The sequence below is a fragment of the Pinus tabuliformis genome, chromosome X, assembly GCF_031772625.1.
Source record: "Pinus tabuliformis cultivar Carrire ecotype Pingquan chromosome X, CPIR1, whole genome shotgun sequence".
NCBI lineage: Eukaryota > Viridiplantae > Streptophyta > Pinopsida > Pinales > Pinaceae > Pinus > Pinus tabuliformis.
Window position 1 is genome coordinate 184891535 of NC_142308.1, and position 7589 is coordinate 184899123.

Below are 7589 nucleotides of genomic sequence, written 5' to 3' on the forward strand. Positions count from 1 at the left end.
AAGAGCATTAGTTAAACCAAAAGGCATAACCAACCACTCATACAATCCCTACTTTTTTTTGAAAGCAGTCTTCCATGAATCTTGCTCTGCAACTCTGACTTGATGATAGCAACTATGCATGTCCAACGTGGAAAAATAAACAGCTTCCTTTAATTGATCCAATAGATCATCTATGCGAGGAAGGGGATAACGATTTTTGATCGTTATCTTATTTAGTGCTCGGTAATCAATGCACATTCTGCATGAGCCATATTCCTTTCTCACCAAGATAATTGGAGACCCACATGGTGATGTGCTAGGTCTGATGAACCCCTTCTCGAGAAGCTCCTATACCTGCTTCTTGATTTCTGCATTCTCTAAAGCGGACAACCTGTACATTCCGATGTTAGGCAATGGAGCATCTTGCTGCAAATTAATATCATGTACTATTTCCTTTTTGAGTGGCAGACCTTTAGGTTCTTGAAATAGCATATCATATTCTGAAATAACTTTTTCTAAATTAGCTTGTTGTTTAGCATCACAACCCTCAAATACATTGGTTTTATCAGGTTCCTTTTCCTTTACAACCATCAATAAAAATTGATTGCATGAATTTACAATTATTTTCATTCACCCTGAGTTTATGAGAGTATAATTATTCTTGATTTTATGAGATCTTACAATATATTCGATTCCATCTTTAACAAGTTGATACTTGTTCTCAACTCTATAGAAAATAGATTTTCTATCGTATAAGTAAGGACTTCCTAAAACAATTCCACACATATCCAAAGGAATTATATCTAACTCAAACTCATCTACAAATGCTGACCCAAAAGAAAACCTAAGTTTACATTGTCTAGTCACTTGTAGCTGTGCTTTATCACATAACCAACCTAATGGGTATGGCTTCTTGTGAGGTGTGGTTAGTAATCCCAACTTCTTTAAAATTGCTTTAGAAATTAAATTTACTTGAGAGCCACTATCAAACAAAGTATCAATCTTTTAATGCTTGGAAATAACTCGAATATCAAAAAGCTCATGTCTTTTCCTCTCATTTTCTTCATTATCATTAGATTGTGCAGAATTACTAGTAGATGCTTCAGAATTTTTACCTTTTATACATGTGGCTGCAATTTTTGTTTCATCTCCTGAATTTGACCCCAAATCATTTTTAATAGCTGCAGCAACCTTCTTTTTCTTGCCCTCGAACTTCTTGGGTCTCAGCTCTAGATGCAGGATCCAACAGTGTTCATCATCATGCCCATCCTTCTTACAGTGAGTGCATGAAAACTTGGTCTTTTGTACAATATTTGTCTTCCTCTCTTTCCATTTTTGTTTTCTTTTCTCCTTATTCTTGCTTGTAATGGGTTTGGATGATCCCCCAACTTTTGGGTTCACATTCTTTCCTCTAGTCTCTAGATGTGTAGCTTGAACAAATACCTCATCTATGCTAGTGGGATTAAACATGAGAATTGTGTGCCTTAAGTAACTATGTAGACCACCTATATACTTCAGCAGAGCTTCAGGTGAGTCTAAAAAAATTCCTAGAATCAAAGCTCTTTTCCTAAAGTGTTGAGTGTAACTTTGTACACTTTGTGCTTTTAATTGTGAAAGAGTTTGCTAGCTCATCATGGCTTGTTGCATATAGGCTAGTGGATAGAATTGCTTTTTAATTGTAGAAGCAAATTCACTCCAGACAGAAAGAATCTTACCATGCGTCTTCATGTCAGCTTGTGTCCTGCCTTCCTACCATACCAAGGTAGTGCCTCCAAGGCATAGGCTGGCCAGCTAAATCTTACTACTGTCTGAATCAATGCTCTACACTCTGTAATGAACATCAATCTGTTTAATCCAATTATCCAACTTCTCTACATTCAACTCTCCATCATATATTAGTAATCAAATTTAACATCTAATTTAATGAAAGATGCCTTGTTTTGTTTTCAGGGCTACTAGGAGGTGTTGGAAATTTTTCTTCTTTCCCCTTTCCTTTAGAGTGGTCATGGAGGAGAGATTCTTCTGCTCCTTTATCTCTTTTGTAGTTTGATGCATCTTCCTCTCTACCATTCTTAAATTCTCTATACATTTCCTCTAACATGACTCTCATGGTCATGAAACCATCCATGAACTGAGGGTCTGATTCCAAGGGAATTTCTTTTGACATTTTCCCCCCACGATAGACTCTTCCAATTTCAAAGTTAGTTTCAACCAACTCTCCTTCTCCTAATTTAATCTTTGATCTAGTTAGCATTCAACAACAGAATCCAGCACAAGCTTCTCTAACCTTATTAACCTAGAGCTCTAATACCACTTGATCTAGAATTTATCCAGGACAAAGAATTAAAGGTATTACAGAATCATGTGCATGGATTTTCCTATGTTACTTTATGCAATGGATCGATAAGATTACGAAATACATAGACACTGAGGCAGTTAGATAAAATATAATAGTAAAACATGTAAACACAACAAGTTTAATAAGGAGTTCACCCAATACTCTTGGGCTACGTCTCCTGGTTGAGCTTTCAGTGGTGGCCTCTCTATTATGTTTTCAAAGCAGGGTTTCTTTACAACAGTGAGCTCAATTTGAGCCCCACTCAACATATATGAATCAGTAGGATTTGAGTACATAGACTTTCCTTACAGGTACTTGACCTCTACTGGTCATAGTAGTATGAGCCCAATCTGAAACTCATACATGATAGGCCTATGCCGAGGAGCTCACTTGAACCTCTCAAGATTTCTCTGGAGTGCACAGACTGTTTGACTCTCTCTGTCTTTGTCTGGCTCGATACTGCCCTTAGGTCAGCTCGACTTCTTCTCTTTGTTCTCTACTCTTAGCTCTCTGTGGCTAACTAACTCCTCTCTGTGTGTGTCTCTATCTATCTCTTCTTTTGTTAGTTCATGGCTTTAAGGATAGTCTGCTCTCTGTCGATTTGTTTCCGCTTCCTGACATTTTGGTTTTCCTTCCTCTGTCTGTTCAAACTCCCCTGTTTTGCATCATCATCACTGTGTAATGCTTCATAGGGAGGTGGCCACCTATTCTACAACAGGTGAGTGTTTCAAGTTCCTTGGACACATTTGAATGGCTATTATTCCCTTTTTCTCGAATATGCCTACAAAACACTAATCTTCTGCCAACTCATCGTCCATGTCGGACTTCAAATCCCATGTAATCTTGCTTTACAACCTTGTCAAATCTGGTCATTTTTCAGGACGTGCCTTAGCCATTGATCTGGCCCCCCAAATCCTACAGTTGTCATTCATATCAGGCAGGTAAGTAGCATGACGTTTACCCGTCCGATGTGAGAAGATTTATCTCTCCTCTGTCGAACGTGTGTCACTTAGTGTGTGGCATCGGGTAGGACTCGGCCAAAATTTCTTACCGCATTGAGGCCTTCCGATATCCTGGAAATTTTGTGGAATCCACAGAATCGAATTTATTACTTTTCTGCATTTCATAGCCATTTCGAGTCTGGGCACTTCAAGGCTTTCCTTCACTGGGGGGGTGCCCTGTGATACACAATTAGTGCTTTAGCACTAATCGCGTATCAGAAACCACCCTCGTTTCTTTAATTAGCCTCTGGTTTTGATAATTTGCGTTAGCATGCGTTACCATGGGCCAACAGTCTGCGCGCTCGACCAAGGGTCCTCGTTGCTCTGCGTCGATCAATTGCAACTATAACGAGGATTCCTTCTGATAGCTTGATCCTTTTGAGACTTGAATCTATTTGGCATAATTTAAACGAGTTTATGAAAACTTAGAGAGTGTTTAGGATCCAATTCGGATCACATACAAATAACAATCTCCAAGCATATAACTCCAAAAAAGGACCCTCTAAAGCTATTGCAGTCGTCCACATTTTTGGATAGAGGTTTGGCTCCGAATTGGTGAATGATTTTTTTTTTATGTAGTTGGCTTAAAATACATCAAATGAATGTTGACACCATAAAATATCCCATGGAGAAGGAATGTTTAGACATTCCTGAATAAGAAGAGACATCCCATAGTGTTTCCTCTCTAAGAACGACATCTCCTAGATGTCCCGTATTTGGAAGAGATGTCCTAAGAGATGGAGGGCATCACCAAAATCCTCCAAGGTGTCCACTCATCTCCAACACCAGAAAACACAGGTGATGAGTCCTTCAAGGCTGGTAGGATATCTATATACTTCATAGTTTGTAACTCATTTTTAATCTTGTACCCTCATATATAAAATGTAACAAGGAAGAAAATGTTTTGAGCCACTTCCCTTTAACTCGTGCAATATACGCAAAAAGCCATAGACAAGCATAACAATTAAGAGTGTGCAAAAGTTGTCTGGTGTTCTAATCTAAACTTGATTTGAGAAAATGACAAGACATTACCCATCAAATATCCATGAATCCATATGATCTCCCACATTCCAAATATAATTACCCATAGCTTCTCTACAGTGCTTCTGTGCGCCTTCAAATTTTATTATAGTAATAGGATGAGCCATATGAATTCTAGGTGCTTTTTAGTTATCTCTCTTCAGTGGTATCCACTCTTGAAGCTAACATGGGCCTGCATAAATTGAAGGACATGCCATAAATCATATCATGTATGCTTCCATTATTAAATCAATGATTTCCACTTAAAAAGGAACTCATAAAGAGAACTATAAAATAAAGGAAGATGAAATATACTAAGTTTGATGATTTAGATGACCTTCATCTAAAAGTAGTTCATCATAACAGGCAAAAGCTTTTCCATCCTTCAATCTCAGTTCTTTGGCTGAAAACCAAACACCCCAAAGACCCTCTTCATCGGAGACAACCTAGAAATATTTTAATGATTCAACATGATTTTGAGAACCAAACAAGGCATTTAGGTTGTTAACAAAAAATTAATTCCCAATCAGTGTTTTCTCTTAGCAATGATAGAGAAAATGCTCAAGGATATTACAATTCTAAAGAAAAGGTCAAAGAAGTGAAAATATCCTTGCTAGATCACAAACAAGTTGGGCTTTGTCACGTAATTTCATCCGCTCACCCTTCACCTTATTGTATCATGAATTACAAATAAAAGTAACATCCCATCATGATCTAGAACTAATAATATCTCTTCAATTTGGCCTGTGATCCAAAAAACTAATTGAAAATTGTCACTTCTATTATTTTCACTTGCAAGTCCTTAAGCCTGATCTTCAAGAGAAGCCAATGTCCCAAACTCATTTATCCTTCTATCATCTACATCCAAGTTTCACATTTTGGGGGCAGCTACTGATTTGGTCCTCTTTCTCCTTACCCTCTTTTCTGCTCCCTGTTGTGACTGTAGTGGGTTCTTCACTACAGAATTAAGCACATAACATGGTTACAGTAAGTTTTCTTAACATTCAATGATCTCAACACTCTCAAGTCTACCAATAACTACATAATCACCTAGACTATTGGTAATCCTCCTGTCTACTTGTATGTAAACTATTCTTTCTTTCTGTAATCTAATGGACAAAGAAAAAAATCTAATGTAGAAATCCAAGAGAATTACCTAAAATGATAAAAATATTTCAAAGTACAATGTTTTTCAAACCAACCAAACCATAACCATAACTAGAACTAGCCAATTCAGCCAATTTGACCCTAAAAGAGGATGGTCTGGCCCTTCAGCTGGTTTAGTAACTAGTTCCATATCAAACTAGTTGGTTCAGTACAGAACCAATCCGACAAGCCAATTCAAATGGTTTATATATATAATCAATATTTCATGTAGTTTCTATTAAACTAGTTCATAAATTGATTCTGGGGTAGATGCATCCTTGGAGTCGAAGTAAGGGGTGGGTTTGTTGGACTGTTATCATTTTATAACCTTAGCCAAGAAAATTCATTACCTTTTTTCCCTTATGAACAATCAACCTTTTTTCCATCCATGTAGGATTCCTATTTATTTTTATAGATTCCCTCCCCCTTTGACTGACTTACTTGTAGTTTAACAATTCCCATCTCTTCAGCTGGCTTCAAAATGTTCCATAAGTCTTTGTTCCTTGTGGATTTTTTCTCAAACACTTAGATCTAGATCTGGATCTGGAACTGGGTGTTCCAGCCATGGGAAACCTCAATTTCCCCACTATGTTGTGCATCTATATTCAAGTCATACTAGTAATTTGGATTTCCATCCTACCCATTTTCTCTGCAGCGATCAGGGACTCCATAATAGATTTAGATTCTAGAGCCATGATTATGTTTGAAAATTTTGGGTTCACTCACACAGGGCATGTTGAAATATTTGTAAAAGATGTGGCATGGGTGAGCACATTGCAAGGCCCTGATCCAGATCTCTCCATGATGGGTTTTTTCTTATTATCAGATGAATCTTTGGTGCAAGTTCTAGTAGAATTGGAGGAGAATCCCAATTATTATGTCTTTGACAGTCATTACATCACGCCACTATTAAACTTCAAGGAGATGTGTGTAGACAATACATATAATAACTTATACCCTGTTGTAGATGCCAATGAGTATGGTCTATTTTTTGCAAATTGTTATACTCAGTACAAATTTTCAATGAATGTCCACACCAAAATGTACAATTTGGAGGGCAATGTGAAGCATTTCCTTCCCACAGGTTAGACCCAATTTCCCTCACTTTACTTTTGTTTCTTTGTTTTGTATGTGATTTTCCTTGGGGTTTGGATTTTTTCCTGTGTAAAACAAAGGGCCATGGTGCATAGAATCCATGTTCTTATGTGTGCATTACTCCTGTTCAAAGCATTGAATCTGATCTGCGTAACCGAGGATAAATTGTATGTTAATAAGACAGGCACTTTCCATGGATAGGATATTTCCTTCTATATCTTTGGGTTTTTTAAGGGCATCTTGCTCTTCAATGTAATAGTTCTCATAGGTACAAGTTGGTCCTTTTTGAAGCCTTATCTTTAGGAAAGAGAGAAAAATGTTCTTATGATCATGATCCCATTGCAAGTTTTTGCTAACATTGTGAGCATAGTTATTGCTGAGACTAGACCTTCTACAAAAGATTGGTTTACATGGGAGCAGGCATTTTTGCTTATAGATATTATCTGTTGTTGTGCAATCATTTTTCCAATTGTTTGGTCGATCAAGAATCTCCGTGAAGCATCCAAGACTGATGGGAAGGCAGCTAGGAACTTGGCAAAATTGACCCTTTTCAGGCAATTTTACATTGTTGTTGTCAGCTATTTGTATTTTACAAGAATCATGGTTTACGCCTTCATAACAATCACAGCGTACAAGTTCATGTGGGTGAGAAATGGTGCAGAAGAGGTTGTAAGCCTTTCCTTCTATATATTCACATTTTACAAGTTCCAACCGGTAGACAAGAACCCCTACCTTGTTCTTGATGATGAAGAAGAGGCTGCAACATAGATGGTAGCCCTTCAGGATGAAGATTTTGAGCTTTAATGTAGAAATCTGGATGCCAATGTTTGCTAGACACTCGTAAACTCCAAGGATGAAATAACCTTTCAAATCTGACTAATTCTGCTCACATTTTAGAAGTTTTGTATACCTAATGTGAGGAACCTGTGAAAGCTAAACAGATATGTGATTCAACTTTTTGTTGCATTTTTCTCTTGTTGTGACACACTTTTACTTTATTGAAAAAAATG

The 7589-nt window shown here is 37.3% G+C and overlaps 1 pseudogene; it reads left to right on the forward strand.

Annotated features, from left to right (window-relative positions):
• The first annotated feature begins 6072 nt into the window (after positions 1 to 6072).
• LOC149139050 (protein CANDIDATE G PROTEIN-COUPLED RECEPTOR 7 pseudogene) lies at positions 6073 to 7383 on the forward strand (annotated as a pseudogene).
• Positions 7384 to 7589: the final 206 nt, after the last annotated feature.